This window comes from Zea mays, chromosome 9 (assembly GCF_902167145.1).
Source record: "Zea mays cultivar B73 chromosome 9, Zm-B73-REFERENCE-NAM-5.0, whole genome shotgun sequence".
NCBI classification, from domain to species: Eukaryota; Viridiplantae; Streptophyta; class Magnoliopsida; order Poales; family Poaceae; genus Zea; species Zea mays.
The window spans coordinates 83641393-83662684 of NC_050104.1; positions in this window are offsets into that span (position 1 = coordinate 83641393).

The following is a 21292-nucleotide window of genomic DNA, read 5'->3' on the forward strand; positions in this document are numbered from 1 at the left end:
TCGCAAGTGGGATAAAGATAAACAAAGCAAAACACTGTGGTATTCAAGTTGATCATTGGATCACTTGAGAGGAGTTGAGTGCAACTCTCGTCCGTTGGGACGCCACAACGTGGAGTAGGCAAGTTTTGTACTTGGCCGAACCACGGGATAAATCACTGTGTCTTCTCTGTGTTGAATTCTTTGTGCAAGACCTCCTCTCTAGCCACTTGGCAATTATTGTGCTAACACTTAACAAGTTTTTGTGGCTATAAGTTTAAGTTTCACAGGATCACCTATTCACCCCCCCTCTAGGTGCTCTCAATTGGTATCAGAGCCGTTCTCTTCAAAAAGGGACTAATCGCCCGAAGAGATGGATCCTAAGGGGAAGGGAATCGTGATCAACGACAAGGAGAAGGAGTCCTTCGTCAACGAGCCGAAGGATGACAAGCCTACTGACTCGGGCTCGGGCCACAAGCGCAAAGATGGGAAGAAGAAGAAGACAAGGCGCATCAAGGAGATCGTCTACTACGACGATAGCGATGAGTCTACTTCTTCCCAAAAGGACGACGACAACAACTACAGGAAGACGGTCAATTCGAACTTTTCATTTGATTATTCTCGTATTCCACATAGTTCGAATTCGCATTTGCTTTCCATTCCTCTCGGCAAACCTCCACACTTCGATGGGGAATACTACGGATTTTGGAGTCACAAAATGCGTAGTCACTTATTCTCTCTCCATCCAAGCATATGGGAGATTGTAGAGAATGGAATGAAATTTGATAGCTCGGATAGCCCTATGCTTATAAATGAACAAATCCATAGAAATGCATAAGCTACTACTGTTCTATTAGCATCTTTGTGCAGGGAAGAGTACAATAAGGTGAGCGGCTTGGACAACGCCAAGCAGATATGGGACACCCTCAAAATCTCTCACGAGGGGAACGACATCACCATGCTCACTAAAATGGAGTTGGTGGAGGGCGAGCTTGGACGATTCGCAATGATAAGGGGAGAGGAGCCAACCCAAACTTACAACCGGCTCAAGACCCTTATCAACAAAATAAGGAGCTACGGAAGCACTCGATGGACGGACCACGACGTCGTTCGCCTAATGCTAAGGTCCTTTACCGTTCTTGATCCTCATCTTGTAAACAATATTCGTGAGAATCCCAGGTACACGATGATGACGCCCGAGGAGGTACTCGGAAAATTCGTAAGCGGGCGGATGATGATCAAGGAGCCGAGATACGTCGACGACGCTCTAAACGGTCCAATCAATGAGCCTCAACCTCTTGCTCTCAAAGCAACAAGAAGCAAGGAAACGCTACCTAGCAAGGTGGCACAAATTGAGGCGGACGGACTTAATGATGAAGAGATGGCTCTCATCATCAAGAGATTCAAGACGGCACTAAAAGGCCGCAAGGGGCAACCAAGCAAGACCAAGACAAAGGGGAAACGCTCATGCTTCAAATGTGGTAAGCTTGGTCATTTTATTGCTAACTGTCCCGACATTGATAGTGATCAGGATCAAGGGAACAAGAGGGAGAAGAAGAAGAACTATAAGAAGGCAAAGGGCGAGGCGCATCTAGGCAAGGAGTGGGACTCGGACTGCTCCTCTTCCGACTCCGACAATGAAGGACTCGCCGCCACCGCCTTCAACAAGTCATCCCTCTTCCCCAACGAGCGTCACACATGCCTTATGGCAAGGGAGAAGAAGGTGAGTACTCGAGATTCCACTTATGCTTCTTCTAGTGATAATGAGTCTAGTGATGATGATGACATAGATTATTCATGCTTATTCAAGGGTTTAGATAGATCTAAGATAGATAAAATTAATGAATTGATTGATGCCTTGAATGATAAGAATAGGCTTTTAGAAAAGCAAGAGGATTTGTTGTATGAAGAACATGACAAATTTGTAGAAGCACAAAAATCACTGGCATTAGAGATTAAGAGAAATGAAATGCTTTCTTTTGAACTATCTACTTGTCATGAAACCATTTCTACTTTAAAAGGTGTCAACAATGATTTAAATGCTAAATTAGAAGTAGCAAATAAATCTAATTCTTGTGTAGAACATGTTGTAATTTGTACTAGGTGTAAAGATTTTGACATTGATGCTTGTAGTGAACACCTAGTTTCAATTTCCAAGCTTAATGATGAGTTGGCCAGTCTTAATGCTCAACTTAAGACTAGCAAGAATGATTTCGATAAGCTAAAATTTGCAAGGGATGCCTACACGATTGGTAGACACCCCTCAATTAAGGATGGACTTGGCTTCAAGAGGGAAGCCAAGAACTTAACAAGCCATAAGGCTCCCATCTCCGCCAAAGAGAAAGGGAAGCCCCCTATGGCTAGTAGTGTGCAAAAGAACCATGCGTTTATGTACCATGATAAGAGACAAACTAGAAATGCTTATAGGAATTATAATGCTTATGATGATTTTAACTCTCATGCCATGTTTGCTTCTAGTTCTTCCTATATGCATGGTAGAAATATGTCTAGGAGAAATGCTATTCATCATGTGCCTAGAAAGAATATTATTCATACTCCTAGGAAAGTAGTGAATGAACCTTCTACAATTTATTGTACGTTAAATGCTTCCTTTGCTATTTGTAGAAAGGATAGGAAAATAGTTGCTAGGAAGTTAGGGGCAAAATGCAAGGGAGACAAAACTTGCATTTGGGTCCCTAAGGATATTTGCACTAACCTTGTAGGACCCAACATGAGTTGGGTACCTAAGACCCAAGCCTAAATTTGCCTTGCAGGTTTATGCATCCGGGGGTTCAAGCTGGATTATCGACAGCGGATGCACAAACCATATGATGGGGGAGAAGAAGATGTTCACCTCCTACGTCAAGAATAAGGACTCCCAAGATTCAATTATATTCGGTGATGGGAATCAAGGCAAGGTAAAAGGGTTAGGTAAAATTGCAATTTCTAATGAGCACTCTATCTCTAATGTGTTTTTAGTAGAGTCTCTTGGATATAATTTGCTATCAGTTAGTCAATTATGCAATATGGGATATAACTGTCTATTTACAAATGTAGATGTGTCTGTCTTTAGAAGATGTGATGGTTCACTAGCTTTTAAGGGTGTATTAGACGACAAACTTTATTTAGTTGATTTTGCAAAAGAAGAGGCCGGTCTAGATGCATGCTTAATAGCTAAGACTAGCATGGGCTGGCTGTGGCATCGCCGCTTAGCACATGTGGGGATGAAGAACCTTCACAAGCTACTAAAGGGAGAACACGTGATAGGTTTGACTAACGTGCAATTCGAAAAAGATAGACCTTGTGCAGCTTGTCAAGCAGGGAAACAAGTGGGAGGCTCTCATCACACCAAAAATGTGATGACAACATCAAGACCCCTGGAGCTGCTACATATGGACCTCTTCGGACCCGTCGCCTATCTAAGCATAGGAGGAAGTAAGTATGGTTTAGTTATTGTTGATGACTTTTCCCGCTTCACTTGGGTGTTCTTTTTACAGGATAAGTCTGAAACCCAAGGGACCCTCAAGCGCTTCCTCAGGAGAGCTCAAAATGAGTTTGAGCTCAAGGTGAAGAAGATAAGGAGCGATAACAGGTCCGAGTTCAAGAACTTTCAAGTGGAAGAGTTCCTTGAGGAGGAAGGGATCAAGCATGAGTTCTCCGCTCCCTACACACCACAGCAAAATGGTGTGGTAGAGAGGAAGAACAGGACGCTAATCGATATGGCAAGGACGATGCTTGGAGAATACAAGACCCCCGAGCGGTTTTGGTCGGAAGCTGTGAACACGGCTTGCCACGCCATCAACAGGGTCTACCTTCATCGCCTCCTCAAGAAGACTTCGTATGAGCTTCTAACCGGTAACAAACCCAATGTATCGTACTTTCGTGTATTTGGGAGTAAATGCTACATTCTAGTGAAGAAAGGTAGGAATTCCAAATTTGCTCCCAAAGCTGTAGAAGGGTTTTTGTTAGGGTATGACTCAAATACAAAGGCATATAGAGTCTTCAACAAATCATCGGGTTTGGTTGAAGTCTCTAGCGACGTTGTATTTGATGAGACTAATGGCTCTCCAAGAGAGCAAGTTGTTGATCTTGATGATGTAGATGAAGAAGACGTTCCAACGGCCGCTATGCGCACCATGGCGATTGGTAATGTGCGACCACATGAACAATTGGAGCAAGATCAACCTTCTTCCTCAACAATGGTGCATCCCCCAACTCAAAACGATGAACAGGTTCATCAAGAGGAGTGTGATCAAGGGGGAGCACAAGATGATCACGTGATGGAGGAAGAAGCGCAACCGGCACCTCCAACCCAAGTTCGAGCGGTGATTCAAAGGGATCATCCCGTCGACCAAATTCTGGGTGATATTAGCAAGGGAGTAACTACTCGATCTCGATTAGTTAATTTTTGTGAGCATTACTCTTTTGTCTCTTCTATTGAGCCTTTCAGGGTAGAAGAGGCCTTGCTGGATCCAGACTGGGTGTTGGCCATGCAGGAGGAACTCAACAACTTCAAGCGCAATGAAGTTTGGACACTGGTGCCTCGTCCCAAGCAAAATGTTGTGGGAACCAAGTGGGTGTTCCGCAACAAACAGGACGAGCACGGGGTGGTGACGAGGAACAAGGCTCGACTAGTGTGGGGGATAGATATCCCCTGGGTCCACTAAAGAAGTAAAAGGCCTCACGAAAAGCCCAAGGGCCCAATAATTCGTAAGGTCATTCTTTCGTGGGCCTAGGGAAAGACAACCAATAAAGAAGACGTGGGACTGATTAGTGCAAACACAGGCGGCCCACAACGTCGAACGAATGAATCACAAACAGAGACCCGACTTTCCCGCGCTGAAGCCCCCATGCAACGGAGCCATGCGAGGATAAGTCGGCGGAGGTTACGTAAGGATAAGCTCAAGAAGTTCACTATCTTTCAGCTACTTGTTGTTATCGTATCACATGTAATGCTCCACGGCCGAGTATATAAGGCCTAGGGGGCACCCCTTCAGATGGATCGACTCTGCTCCACTTAGCCACCCACAAAAACTCTCTGCGCCTTCTATCCAGAGAATCCTCTTGTAACCACGCTCATATACTCACCAGGACGTAGGGTGTTACGCGTTTCTAAGCGGCCCGAACCTGTAAATCTTGTCCATTGTCCCTCGTGCGATCAGCACGAACCATTTTGCTACAGTCATCGACACCGTCCTACTCCTAAAAACACCTTGAGGGGCAACCCCGGGTGTGCGGTCGGACCCAAAACACCGACAGCTGGCGCGCCAGGTAGGGGGTGTGTCGACGATCCAAGCTAGCTCAATGGCCGTCACCTTCCACAGCAAGATCACCATGCGTCCCGGATCCACATTCTGCTTCGGGACAATCTCCTCCGTGGCGGACGAAGAAGGAATTCTACACCGCCTCGCGGATCTGCCGGAACAGAAGTCTCCACCAACAAACTCCGAAAATGCTGGAAAGACGCTACTTCCGGCTCTTCGAGAAAAGATCGTCTCCGGGGAGGCTGGAGCGAGAAGCTCGCTGACCCGGAAGACTCCGCTGTCTACTTCTTCAACGAAAGAATGGACACGGGTCGTGAGAAAGAAGGAGACCAGGGAGAGGCCAGTCGTTCTTCCCGTTCCTCCGACCTCAAAGGAGAACGGAAAGAAAGCCGTCGTGGCAGCAATACCGTTCTACCCCGACGTCCTCTTCATCGGGAGAGCAGAATCACCCGCCGTCTCCGACGATGAACCGACCGCGCCTGGAGAAGAACCGCCTCAGCGAGAATCCCGCCGACGAAGGAATCGGCGCAGGAACGTTCGACGACATCACGCAGCTGGAGAACGGGATCCGGAGCAACCTGTCTCGCGAGACGAGGTCTCAGAGATAGGAGAAACTCCGGAAGAACGCGTCTTCAGGGAACGAAGGAACTCCCGACGACGAGATCGCCGTCGAACTCAGGAGCAAGCCGAGCAAGATGCAAGGCAACGACGCGAGAATCCGCTCTTCGGGCGCAACCTGAACCCCGACTTCGCCCGAGCCATGAATACGCCGAGCGAAGTCGGAGGCGTTCTGGCCCGGATAGCTGACGGACTTCCTCGGACCCCCGACGCCGAGGGATACCGGCGCCTGTTCACTCAGGCAGCCAACCATCTTCTACCGCTCGCTCATCCGCCGAACGATCTGCGACACGCCATCAACAGTCGCCGAGACGCGCGAAGCTCTATCAATGCTTCGCGCGAACGGCGGCACGAGAACGAAATTCGCCGTCGAGAGGAGTATGATCGAGATCATGGCTTCCCGACCCAAAGCCAGGCCACCCGAACTGAGTCGGCAACAGCTTCAACTGGTGGAACCACCCGGGGACGGTCGAGGAGCCACCACCGCCACTCCCCTCCCCGGGACAGACGACATCCTCGACGACAGGAGGACACGTGCGGAGTATCCGCCCTTACTCCGCGCCTTAGGGCCATCCAATGGCCTCCCAACTTCAAGGTATCCAATGTCGACAAATATGAACCTAAGCAGGATCCAGGGGGCTGGTTAGCCGTCTACACCACCGCTGCTCGGGCCGCCGGGGCATCCGAGGACGTCATGACTGCGTATCTGCCCATCGTCCTCGGGCAAGACGCGCTGCAGTGGCTACGACATCTACCCCGACACTGCATCGACGACTGGGGAGACTTCAGTCGACGTTTCACCGCCAACTTCCAGTCTCTCTCCGACAAGCCAGCGCAACCATGGGACCTCAAATCCATCAAGCGCCGAGGGGATGAGACTCTCAGGTCATACCTTAAAAGGTTCCAGACCATGAGAAACCGCATCCCCGAGGTCACGGAGGCGGCCGTAATCGAGGACTTCTACAGAGGATCTAACGACTCGGCTTTCGTCCGAGCCATACTGCAAAAGGCGCCGACTACCTCCGAGGAGCTGTTCCGGGAAGCCGACCTCTACATCACCGCTGACGAGCGGGCCCAGGACCTCATCGGAGGAGCAAAGCCCGCACCGGCGGTACCACGACGCGACGCGAACCAGCCGCCCGACAAGCGCTGGGAGAAGAGGCCTCGCGAAGAGGTACACGCCGCCGGACCACCCGCCTCTCGCGCCCGAGGAGGACCTCGTGGAGGCGAACGCACGCTGGACGACATCCTCGACGCCCAGTGCCCGTACCACAAGGATATGCGCCACACTCTCCGCAACTGCCGGGACTTCAAGCACTCCGTCGGGCATGGCCGACCCTTCCAACCTCTACCACCTCCTCCGCCGAGAGGAGGACCAGATGAACCACGACAGCCCCATCAGCCGAAGGAGGGGGGAGGAGGAGCTTTCCCGCGCGTTGACAGGGAGGTCAACGTCATCTTCGGCGGACATGGGTCGCAGGAGAACAAGAGACAACAAAAGCTCAACGACCGCCAGATACTGGTGGCGACCACCGGCCCTCCCGCCCCGTACCGGTGGTCGGAGCACCCAATCACGTTCACTCGGGAGGATCAATGGCTCAACTTCGACCACCCAGGCAAATACCCGCTCCTCGTCGATCCGGTGATCCGAGAGAGCCGGGTGAAGAAGGTGCTAGTGGACGGGGGGAGCAGCATCAACGTTACCTTCCCCCGTACGCTTCAAGGCTTGGGAGTTCACCTCAAAGAGCTCCACGAGTCAGACACTCCTTTCTTCGGCATCGTGCCGACGGAAGGGGAGTATCCGCTGGGCCACATCTACATGCCGGTCACCTTCGGGACTCCGGATAATTACAGAACCGAGTTCCTGAGGTTCGAGGTGGCGAACTTCGACTGCGGGTACAACGCCATCATCGGGAGGCCAGGGCTGGCCAAGTTCATGGCCATCCCACACTACACGTACATGATACTGAAGATGCCAGGACCACAAGGAATCATAACTGTGCGCGCCGACTTCCAAGGCGCCGCAGAATGTTTCCGAGTGGCCATCCAAGCAGCCCTCACCACCAAGCCATCAGCGATTCCTTCTACACCGGCGAACTCTAAGCCTGATGAAGACCTCGCCGTGCCGGCAAACGAAGCTCAGGCCGCGACCTCTATGCGGCCGACTGAAGACACCAAGCGGATCAACCTGGGGTTCGCTGATGAGCGCAATACGGCCATCATCAGCTCCAGTTTGAGTGACAAATAGGAAAGCGCGCTCGTCCGGTTCCTGCAAGATAACCGAGACGTATTCGCATGGCAACCTGCGGATATGCCGGGAGTCCCAAGAGAACTGGCCAAGCACAAATTGAAGGTCTATCCCCAGGCGAGGCCGATCCGGCAAAAGCTGCGTCGTTTCACGCCCGACAAGAGAGAAGCCATTCGTGCCGAGTTAGCCCGCTTGGTCACGGCCGGATTTATTAGAGAAGTATTGCACCCCGAGTGGTTAGCCAACCCTGTTCTTGTACTCAAAAAGAATAAAGTGGATTGGCGCATGTGCGTCGACTATACTGATCTCAACAAACACTGTCCGAAGGATCCCTTCGGGCTCCCGAGGATAGATCAGGTGGTGGATTCCACCGCTGGATGTTCGATGCTGTCTTTCTTAGATTGCTATTCCGGGTATCATCAGATTAGTTTGGCAAAAGAAGACGAGGAAAAAAACGGCGTTCATCACCCCGTTTGGTGCTTTCTGTTATACCTCCATGCCGTTCGGCCTCAAAAACGCTGGAGCAACTTATCAGAGGGCTATTCAAACATGCTTAGCCGATCACTGGGGCAAGCGTGTGGAGGCTTACGTAGACGACGTGGTGATCAAAACTGAGAATCCAGAAAACTTCATCGAAGATTTACAGCTGGTTTTCAACAGCTTGAGAAGATATAGATGGAAGCTCAATCCTGAAAAATGCGTTTTCGGGGTACCAGCAGGAAAGTTGCTCGGATTTATCGTCAGCCACCGGGGAATTGAGGCTAATCCGGATAAGATTGAAGCTATCATGAAGATGGAAGCTCCTCGATCACAAAAGAAGGTTCAGCGACTCACAGGATGTATGGCAGCCCTGAGCAGATTCATATCCAGACTGGGAGAAAAAGGTCTGCCATTTTATAAACTGTTGAAAAAGGTGGATAAGTTTCAATGGACTTCAGAGGCACAAGAAGCTCTAGACGCACTGAAAAAATTCCTGACAACACCGCCAGTATTGAAACCGCCCCAGCGAGCCACGCCGACTCAGCCGGCTGAAGATTTGCTGCTATATATCTCTTGCACGACTCACGTGGTAAGCACTGCGTTGGTAGTCGAGCGAGTGGAAGAAGGGCATGCCTACCCGGTACAACATCCCGTCTATTTCATCAGTGAGGTTTTAGGCCCATCGAAGAAAAAGTATCCTCAAGTTCAGAAGCTATTATATGCAGTACTTCTAACTGCCCGCAAGCTGCGCCACTACTTTGACGACCACAAAGTCATAGTAGGTACTGGTTTTCCAATAGGGGACATTCTTCACAACAAGGAAGCCATTGGCCGAATAGCCAAGTGGGCTTGCGAGTTGGGGTCCCATGATATCGAGTTCCGACCTCGCACTGCCATCAAAACTCAAGCACTGGTCGACTTCGTATCAGAGTGGACAGAACAGCAAGTGTCGGATAATCCAGAAACCGCAGAAGTATGGCGAATGTATTTTGATGGCTCGCTGAAGCTGCAGGGAGCAGGAGCAGGAATTCTCTTCACTGCACCTGGAGGCGAACACCTTAAGTACGCTCTCCAATTGCTATTCCCGGCCTCTAACAACGCAGCCGAATATGAAGCTTTGATACACGGATTAAACATCGCCATATCGCTGGGTGTCAAGAGGCTGATGGTGTACGGGGATTCTCTGGTAGTCATCAGTCAGATAAACAAGGAATGGGATTGTTCAAGTGATTCAATGGGAAGATACTGCGCCACCGTCCGAAAGCTAGAAGATAAATTCGAAGGCCTGGAGTTCCATCATATAGAAAGAGATCGGAACACGGCGGCTGATGTATTATCCAAGCTCGGATCCGATCGGACTCAAGTCCCGCCCGGGGTCTTCGTGCAAGAAATCCTTCAGCCGAGCATCTCGACGGATCAAATAGAAGAGTGCAACGTCATAGACCAACCCGAGTCAGACTCTGATGACTGGAGGCAACCGATTATTAAGTATATAAAGAATGAAGAAGAGCCGGATGACAAGAACTCAGCAGAGCGCATTGCCAGACAATCAGCTCACTATACACTCATTGGGGAGGTATTATACCGGAGGGGCGCGTTAGGCGTCCTCATGAAGTGCGTTCTCCCGTCCACCGGGAAGCAACTTCTGGAGGAAGTCCATGCAGGGCAATGTGGGATACACGCAGCATCCAGAACATTAGTCGGGAAGGTTTTCAGGTCAGGATTCTATTGGCCGACGGCGAAGAATGATGCAGCCGAGTTAGTTCAGAGATGCGAAGCTTGCCAATACCTGTCGAAACAACAGCACATGCCAGCACAGCAGCTACAAACCATACCAGTAACTTGGCCTTTTGCATGCTGGGGATTGGATATGATTGGACCTTTCAAGAAAGCTCAAGGAGGATACACCCATGTATTGGTGGCAATTGACAAGTTCACTAAGTGGATAGAGTTCCAGCCCATTGCCTCTTTGACCTCTGCTAAAGCCGTGGAATTCATACAAAGCATAATATTCAGATTTGGGATACCAAACAGTATCATCACTGACTTGGGATCCAACTTTACCAGTTCAGAATTCTTTGACTTCTGCGAGCAAAAAAGCATTCAGATCAAGTATGCATCTGTAGCCCATCCGAGAGCCAACGGGCAGGTTGAGCGAGCCAACGGAATGATATTGGAGGCACTTAGAAAAAGGGTCTTTGATAAAAATGAAAAATTCGCAGGAAAATGGATAAGAGAATTGCCTTATGTTGTTTGGAGCTTGAGAACCCAACCTAGCCGAGCCCTGCATGGAAACACTCCTTTCTTCATGGTCTATGGGTCGGAGGCAGTGATACCTGCTGACCTCAAGTTTGGGGCACCAAGATTGATCTTCGAAAGCATAGCGGAAGCTGAGGCCACCAGGCTGGAGGATATTGATATACTTGAGGAAGAACGACTGAATGCAGTAATACAATCAGCACGATACCAGCAGACTCTAAGGCGCTATCACGATAAGGCTGTGCGGCAAAGGTTCTTTTCAGTAGGGGACCTCGTCCTCCGCCGAATTCTAACGGGGGAAGGACGGCACAAGCTATCACCCTTATGGGAAGGACCCTTCATAGTAGCAGAGGTCACTCGGCCCGGATCGTATCGCCTCACCCAGACGGATGGTACAGAAGTCGGGAACTCTTGGAACATAGAGCACCTCAGAAAGTTTTACCCCTAGCTGTACTTCAAAACAGCCGGGGCGGCCATGTACTCTGTAAAGTGGAAATATGTCATCAATAAAGATAGATTTCAAGGATACTCGGTTCGTTTATGATTGACTTGCACGCTTACTTAACTCGGGGTGACCACTATGCCCTACAAACGGAGCAATCGACTTAAGTCGGCAACGACTTAAGGCGGTGCAACATGCTCACGCTTACTTAACTCGGGGTGACCACTATGCCCTACAAACAGAGCAATCGACTTAAGTCGGCAACGACTTAAGGCGGTGCAACATGCTCACGCTTACTTAACTCGGGGTGACCACTATGCCCTACAAACGGAGCAATCGACTTAAGTCGGCAACGACTTAAGGCGGTGCAACATGCTCACGCTTACTTAACTCGGGGTGACCACTATGCCCTACAAACGGAGCAATCGACTTAAGTCGGCAACGACTTAAGGCGGTGCAACATGCTCACGCTTACTTAACTCGGGGTGACCACTATGCCCTACAAACGGAGCAATCGACTTAAGTCGGCAACGACTTAAGGCGGTGCAACATGCTCACGCTTACTTAACTCGGGGTGACCACTATGCCCTACAAACGGAACAATCGACTTAAGTCGGCAACGACTTAAGGCGGTGCAACATGCTCACGCTTACTTAACTCGGGGTGACCACTATGCCCTACAAACGGAACAATCGACTTAAGTCGGCAACGACTTAAGGCGGTGCAACATGCTTACGCTTACTTTACCTAGGGCGATCACTAAACCCTACTAACGGAAGTTACCGGCTAAAAGTCATTGACGGCTTAAACCGGTATAGCATACTCGCGCTTATGAAGTTCAGGGGATGACTTCCATATCCCACAAACAAACTTCATAATTATCATGTAGCATTACCACAAATTTGCAAACTAATAAATTCTGATACGATAAGAAAGAAATCATAACATTCGAATGATAAGCTGATGTCCTCTAAATGAATGCTTGCTCATGCTAACTGCGCGCTCAGAGCACGCGAACTGTTTCTTTATTTTCCAATGTCTCTCTCAGGAACGACTGACGAAGAAGGGCGATTCGAGGAATCAGGGGCAGCAACCACGTCGGCTCTTATATCCTCGGGGACAACCACGCTAGGTCTTCTCATCAAGATTCGCCCCGCCCGAATGGCCTTGTCCAGGGCCTTATCGCGCTGAGCTTTGAAAGTGACAGCAGCTTCTTCAGCAACTTTAACAGCCTGCTGAGAAGTTTCTAACTCCCGGGCAATGGTTTTCTTGGAAGCTCGGAGTTCCTTGATGGTGGCATCCTTTGCTGATAGCAACTGTGTAAGGCGGGCCACTTCGTCCGAAGATTCTTGCAGTTGACGGCGCTGATTGTCAAGCTCCTCCATCGTAAAGCGGTGGCTCCTCTCCAAGATGGTCAGCGAGCTACTGGAATCTCGGTACAATCTGTCCAAGTTGTCGCGAGAAGCAGCAAGGATACGTTTTTCTTCCTACAAGCAAAAATCAAACTTATTCAGAATCCAAGAGCATGATAAGGCGAAGCACAGGTTCGTAAGCTACCTTCTCAGAGTTAAGCTGGACATGAAGAGAAGAACTCAGAGCGTTAGCATCATCCAAAGCCGCAGAGACCTGACTCAACTCGATCTGACTTTGAGAATACTTCTCCTCGAAGTCAGCGCATCGTCGAGTCATTTCAGCTTGATCTTGAGAATGTTTTTCTTCAAGAACTGTGATCTGCCGAGTCATCCCTATCAAGAAGTATTCAAACAAAATGAGGTCAGAAGGTAAAACAACCTACGGGCAAGAATAAAGAAGAAGAAGAAAGGACACTGACCAGCATTGGTGGCCTCCAACTCAGATACACGACGATGAAGCAACACTGGATTCCAACGCTCGAGAGATGACGCCACTTCTGGGGTAGAAGCACCCTGTGATTTCAGTTGACTGGCCAATCCATTCACCAAAGCCTGACGAGAAGAACAGATGAGCATAATGACAGCAATTCATGCAACATAGAGATCAAATTAAAGCACGGCACAGCACCTGGAGGTTGGAAAAGAACGAAGGGATCCCCAAGTCAGGAGAAATCAGCTGATAATCAGGTGTCAGACCACCACCCGAAGCAGCTTGCAGTAGACCAGCAGGAACGAGCTCAGTACATTCAGCAGAGCCTAACACCAGACCAGTGGGGATGCTGCCCTCTAAAGCGACCCCCTGATCTGGAGTTTGAGCCACCACCATGCCGCCAGAGTGTGGAGGTGAACCCACGTGAACGTCCATAGAAGTGCAGGAAGGAGACCCTGCTCGGGCACCCTCGGGGGCTGGGTCAAGGTTGGCACTGCCCACTTGAGCCGGGTCACCCCCGGCAACACCCTCGGGGGCTGGGTAGTGGCCTACGCTCCTCACCTGAGCTGAGTCCTCCCCGGCGACACCCTCGGGGGCTGGGCACATGTCAGCACTATTCAAAGGATCCAAGCTCTCTGCCGTGACCACCTCTAAGGTCGACGGGCCTTCAGCTACCTCCGTAGGATCAGGACGATCCAAGTCATCATTCCGGCCCTCGAGATCGTGCTCTAAGGTCGACGAGGCACGGGACGACCTCAACCCAGCATCTGGCACGGCTGCACAAGTTTCTGTTGCATCAGCGTCTGCAGGTTCCAACAGCAAGTTCTCAGGGACCATATCCTCTAGAGCTTGATCAAAATTGGCCATGGACAGTTCTTGCAGACCAATAAGAGCAGACAAGGCAGGAGAAGGAACCCCACTACTACCACCGCTAGCAACGAACTGCCGACTGTTTTTCCGAGTTAATGGAGTTTCGTTCTCTTCCTCTTCATCTTCCACAGCAACAGCACAAACAGCATCCTCATTAGGGTCAGCAGCAGGCGGAGCACACCCATTGGGATTAATGTCAGCAAGGCCAGTTGCAGGCATTTCTTCAGCAGCAGGAGCTAAGGTGCTGGCATCCTCATCAAAGCTAGACACTCGCCGGAGGCGTCTTCTTTTCTTCTTCTGCTCATCAGCAGAAGGCTCGGGCTGACTGGTTCGGCTGGGACGCCTCGGGCGAGCATTGACAGGCTTCGAGACATCCAAGGTCACATCAACCTCTGGAAGCGGCACCACCGCCAATGTACCATCAGGAACAGTATCAGATGAATCCTCAGCTAGCAGATCGAGCATGTCATTTATGTCTGCGTCACTAGGGTTCAGGGGCACTTCAAAATAAATCTGCCGTTCATCATCAGGTATCTCCCCGAGCGAAGCAACTAAGGAACGGACCTCCTCAGCAGAAGGTCGCACTCTAAGACCCAAGTTGCTATCTGTCACGGGTGGATTGGACACAAAAAGAGTGAAGGCTTGAGAAGAAGGTAGGTTCCAAGCCGAGTATGCCACTGGAGCTCCAACGTTCGAAACTTTACCCCTGAGGATCATTTCAAGCCGGCTCACCAAATCCACAGAAGGAATTCTCCTATTAGTAACTCGGGTTGAGTCGGCCAGCCCTCGGTAAAGATATGCCGGATAGGCCCTGTCTTTCAGCGGCTGAATGTTTTTGAATACAAAATCTGTGACCACGGCTTCGGCAGTCAGACCTCTCTCTTTCAGTAATCCAACTTCAGTAAGCAACACGCCCGCTTCGGCTACTTCCTGGTCCGTGGGAGATTCAGTCCAACTCGAAGTACGAACGTCTGCCTGTCTTCCCGAGCGGGTAGGGAGAGAATTTCCATAATTATCCATTATAAACCACTCCAGACGCCAACCTTTAATGCTGTCTTTAAGGGGTATCTCGAGATACTCGGTCTTCCGCCCCCGACGCATCTCTAAGCTGGCACCTCCGACCAATTGATGTTGCCCCCCGGCCATCCCAGGACGGCAGTGATACAGATACTTCCATAAGCCAAAATGCGGCAGCACACCAAGATAAGCTTCGCAAAGGTGAACGAAAATAGAGATTTGGAGAATGGAGTTAGGGTTCAAGTGAGTCAGGTTGATGTGATAAAAATCAAGGATGCCACGGAAAAAAGGAGATATGGGAAGGCCGAGGCCGCGAAGAAGGAAAGGAGTGTAAACCACTGACTCGTGGGTATCTTCGGTTGGGACAGTAGTCCCATGGCAAGAGCGCCAAGAACAGAGTTCCCGTGGAGGGAGAACCCCGATGGAAACAAGGCGGAGAAGCTCAACTTCAGAAATCACAGACATATGGTTACCTGCGAAGGGCAACTGACTGTTGGGATCGATGGCGGGGATCACTGCAGCAGACGAGTTCGCGGTCTTCCTCTTGGGCGCCATCTTGCTTCTCGCTGGCGAAACAGAGCAGGAGGCGAGTGGCAGAGAAGACTCAGATGCGGAAATGCAAGAACTAGGGCACGGAAAGCAAAGGCGGCTGAAAGCGCGACTCTTAAGGGATATTCTTGGGCCAGATACCTTTTCAAAAGTGCCCAGTCATCACCCGGCGGTCATCTCCGAAATCCCAGCATGCTACGTGGATATCTAACAGTTATTTCCAAGAAAGCCGATGTGCCACCTCATCACTCGGCCATTTTCCTCAAAGTAACTTGAGAAGCTGGCTATCACTCGGCGCTGCCTCTAAAACGCCGACCACGTGTTCAATCGCTCGACATTACTTCTAAAATGCCGACGCCGACCTTCAATCACTCGGCGCTGCCTCTAAAACGCCGACCACGTGTTCAATCGCTCGGCATTACTTCTAAAATGCCGATGCCGACCTTCAATCACTCGGCGCTGCCTCTAAAACGCCGACCCCGTGTTCAATCGCTCGGCATTACTTCTAAAATGCCGACGCCGACCTTCAAAACACTTGGCGCTGCCTCTAAAACGCCGACCACGTGTTCAAACGCTCAGCATTACCTCTAAAATGCTGATGCCGATATTCTATCACTCGGTGTTATTTCTAAAATGCTGGCCCCGTATTTTGTCGCTTGGCATTACTTCTAAAATGCCGATGCCGACCTTCTATCATTCGGCATTGCCTCTAAAACGCTGGTCTTGTGTTCGATTGCTCAGTGCTACTTCTAAAACGCTGATGTCAATCTTCACATCGCTCGGCGCTGTTTCTACTATATCAAAAGAACCAGTTCAGCATTCAGCAAAAGCAGTGGCAAGTCATCAAAAAGAGGGGATAAAACGATATACTTCATTAAAGGGAAGTTGACGAACTTACAAACCAACTCTTTATGAGTTGGTACTTCCCTAATTCTACTTTACATTACTACTACTGCTAAACTACAATATACTACTCTACATTACCACTACTACTAAACTACACTAATTACTACTACATTATTCTAGCTATACTAAACTATACTAATATCTAAGAGGACCAGTGGCGTCTAGCCACTGGCCCTGCCCCTGCCCCTGCCGCCGCCGCCTTTGGTGCTGCCCCTGCTGCTGCCCTTGGTGCTGTCCCTGCTGCCGCCGCCGCCGCCCTTGGTGCTGCCCCTGCTGCTGCCCTTGGTGCTGTCCCTGCTGCCGTCGCCGCCACCCCAGCCGTCGTCGTCGTCATCGTCGTCGTCACCCTCGTCGCCGCCGTCCGAGTCCTCCTCATCCGAGGAGCACTCCGACTCATCCGAGCCTTCGAGCCCGGCGCGCTCGACGGCCCGGATATATGTCCAGACCTCCGCGGCTATCCCCTGGGAGTCGTCCGAGTCATCGGACGACGCCGGGGGAGAGACGGGAGCCGGAGACCCCTCAGGCTCGGAGGAGAACTCCTCCTCCGAGTATTCTGAGTCACCAAACTCCTCCGATGGAGGAGTCGGCTCACGCTTGCGCTTGTTGTTCTTGCCCATGGCTAAAGTTTTGGGAGAGAAGAAAGGGAAGAGGCAGTAAGGAGCAGCGAAGAGATGTGAAGAAACCAGAGAAGCAAAGGGGTTATTTATAGAAGGGAAAGGCAACCGCTCACTTCTAACCGCGGTCACTGAACAGTCGAAAGGCATTCAATAAGCACTTCCACCACCCGAAGACACGTCAGACAGCGGACGCCGTTTCATGCAACTCTACACCCATTGGGACTCCAGTCAACAGCGCAAAGGATATGATTACACTAGCCGTCCCATCGCATTACTACTCAGAGGCAACCAGGCTAAAACACTCAACGTACCAAGCCGTCCCTTGCCCACACCCATTGGGGGGGGGACGCCCAGGAATTATCAGTATATTTTTCAAACGGTCACATCCGTGCAGGGCATGCAGTGAATACCTCAAGACAAAAATGAGATATCAACAAGAGTTAGAGGGAAGCCAAATATAGTCAGTGGAGTGCAAAATATGGTCGACAAAAATGACTTGAAGACTAGACAGAGAACGTCCATCAAATGTCCAATCAGTCACAGAGCAAATAAATTACACTACCTAGCGAGATATGGATGGATTGCGAACTCGGCTGCAAAAGACAAAATACATGCTGACCTCTGAAGCATAAAATTGATGACATAGCGCGGATGACATCATGCCAATTTTTTACAAGCAGAAAGGATAATTTTCAGCAAAAGGACACAGAAGGAAGACCTTCGAGTGGATTATCCTCAAAAATCCACTTGAAGGTCGGGGGCTACACCCATTGGGTGCACCTTCGGTGCACCCCATGGATTATCATTCTAAATCAATATAGTGCCGACCTCTAAGGCGTAGAACAAGATTGGAAAGATCAATCCTCAACTGAGATGCAGGAGCGCGAATGGAAAAAATCTTCGGAGAAGACCTTCGAGTAGATTATCTTCTAAAATCTACTCAAAGGTCGGGGGCTACACCCATTGGGTGCACCTTCGGTGCACCCAAGGAAGTCCAGAATCTTATAATCCAAAGTGCCGATTTCTAAGGCACAGGCACAAAACTAAACTTTGGTCGAACGAGTGATCAGAGCCAGAGGAGGCAGCAGGAAGTCATTTTCTGGACCTTGGATCTTTGAGTTGATTACCTCTAAATTAACTCAAAGATCGGGGGCTTGTGGGGGATAGATATCCCCTGGGTCCACTAAAGAAGTAAAAGGCCTCACGAAAAGCCCAAGGGCCCAATAATTTGTAAGGTCATTCTTTCGTGGGCCTAGGGAAAGACAACCAATAAAGAAGACGTGGGACTGATTAGTGCAAACACAGGCGGCCCACAACGTCGAACGAATGAATCACAAACAGAGACCCGACTTTCCCGCGCTGAAGCCCCCATGCAACGGAGCCATGCGAGGATAAGTCGGCGGAGGTTACGTAAGGATAAGCTCAAGAAGTTCACTATCTTTCAGCTACTTGTTGTTATCGTATCACATGTAATGCTCCACGGCCGAGTATATAAGGCCTAGGGGGCACCCCTTCAGATGGATCGACTCTGCTCCACTTAGCCACCCACAAAAACTCTCTGCGCCTTCTATCCAGAGAATCCTCTTGTAACCACGCTCATATACTCACCAGGACGTAGGGTGTTACGCGTTTCTAAGCGGCCCGAACCTGTAAATCTTGTCCATTGTCCCTCGTGCGATCAGCACGAACCATTTTGCTACAGTCGTCGACACCGTCCTACTCCTAAAAACACCTTGAGGGGCAACCCCGGGTGTGCGGTCGGACCCAAAACACCGACAACTAGTAACAAAAGGTTATGCCCAAGTCGCAGGTTTGGACTTTGAGGAGACGTTTGCTCCTGTGGCTAGGCTAGAATCAATTCGTATCTTGCTAGCATATGCCGCTCACCATTCTTTCAGGTTGTACCAAATGGATGTGAAGAGCGCTTTCCTCAACGGGCCAATCAAGGAGGAGGTGTACGTGGAGCAACCCCCTGGCTTCGAGGATGAACGGTACCCCGACCACGTGTGTAAGCTCTCTAAGGCGCTCTATGGACTTAAGCAAGCCCCAAGAGCATGGTATGAATGCCTTAGAGACTTTCTAATTGTTAATGCTTTCAAGGTTGGGAAAGCCGATCCAACTCTTTTTACTAAGACATGTGATGGTGATTTGTTTGTGTGCCAAATTTATGTCGATGACATAATATTTGGTTCTACTAACCAAAAGTCTTGTGAAGAGTTTAGCAGGGTGATGACACAGAAATTCGAGATGTCGATGATGGGCGAGTTGAACTACTTTCTTGGGTTTCAAGTGAAGCAACTCAAGGACGGCACCTTAATCACCCAAACAAAGTACACGCAAGACTTGCTGAAGCGGTTTGGGATGAAGGATGCCAAGCCCGCAAAGACTCCGATGGGGACCGACGGACACACCGACCTCAACAAAGGAGGTAAGTCCGTTGATCAAAAAGCATACCGGTCAATGATAGGTTCTTTGCTTTACTTATGTGCTAGTAGACCGGATATTATGCTTAGCGTATGCATGTGTGCTAGATTTCAATCTGATCCTAAGGAGTGTCACTTAGTGGCGGTGAAGCGAATTCTTAGATATTTGGTTGCTACACCTTGCTTCGGGATCTGGTATCCAAAGGGGTCTAACTTTGACTTGATTGGGTACTCAGATTCCGACTATGCTGGATGTAAGGTCGATAGGAAGAGTACATCGGGGACGTGCCAATTCTTAGGAAGGTCCTTGGTGTCATGGAATTCTAAGAAACAGACCTCCGTTGCCCTATCCACCGCTGAGGCCGAGTATGTTGCCGCAGGGCAGTGTTGCGCGCAACTACTTTGGATGAGGCAAACCCTCCGGGACTTTGGCTACAATCTGAGCAAAGTCCCACTCCTATGTGACAATGAGAGTGCTATCCGCATGGCGGAAAATCCTGTTGAGCACAGCCGCACAAAGCACATAGACATCCGGCATCACTTTTTGAGAGACCACCAGCAAAAGGGAGATATCGAAGTGTTTCATGTTAGCACCGAGAACCAGCTAGCCGATATCTTTACCAAGCCTCTAGATGAGAAGACCTTTTGCAGGTTGCGTAGTGAGCTAAATGTCTTAGATTCGCGGAACTTGGATTGATTTATAGCATACTTGTGTTTATGCCTTTGATCATGTTCCTTCTGCATTTTGTTGCTTAGTGTGGTGCTCAAGTTGTACAAACACTCCCTGGACCTCACAAGTCCGTTGCAAAGTGATGCACATGTTTAGGGGGAGATGTGTTACAACTTGACCCTTTGAGACTAACCATGTGCTTGAGTTTGATGATTTAGTCTCGAAGGAGGATTGAAAGGGAAAAGGTGGACTTGGACCATGAAAGACTTCCACTGCACTCCGATGAGAGGGTAACTTATTCCAAGTTCATCTCATGAACTCTTATTGCCATTTGCTCTTAATTGAAGAATTTGGTGAGGCAATGGGGTTAAGGGGCCAAGATTGATCCCGTTTTGGTGCTTGATGCCAAAGGGGGAGAAAATAAAGGCCAAAGCAATAGATGGATCAGCTACCACTTGAGAAACTTTGAAAATAGTAGAATAGAGCTTTTGGTTTGTCAAAACTCTTGCATTGTCTCTTTTGTCAAAAATTGGCCTCTTGTGGGGAGAAGTGTTGATTATGGGAAAAAGGGGGAGTTTTTGGAATCTTGAATCAATTTTCTTTGGAAAACCTCTCTTTATGTCTCTACAAGTGGAATTGACTTAGAGATAGGATTTTGTGTTTGATTTGCAAAAACAAACCAAGTGGTGGCAAAGGATGATCCATATATGCCAAATTGAATCAAAATAAACTTGAGTTTTTATTTTTGAAGTGATATTGCACTTGTTCTAGTTGCTTTATGTTGTGTTGGCATAAATCACCAAAAAGGGGGAGATTGAAAGGGAAATGTGCCTTTGGGCCATTTCTAAGTATTTTGGTGATTGAGTGCCAACACAAGTGTTTAAATGTGAATCTATGCCCATGGGTGGACAAAGTGCAAATCAAGAGCAAAGGTATATTTCTAAGTCTTAGTACATTGGTTTTGTGTACTAATATACTTGTCTAAGTATCAGAAACAGAAAGAAGAAGAAAAGAGAAGAGTTGGCTGTGTACAGCCAAGAGGCTGTTTCGGTCTGGGGCACCGGACTGTCCGGTGGTGCATTGGACAGTGTCCGGTGGTGCACCGGACAGT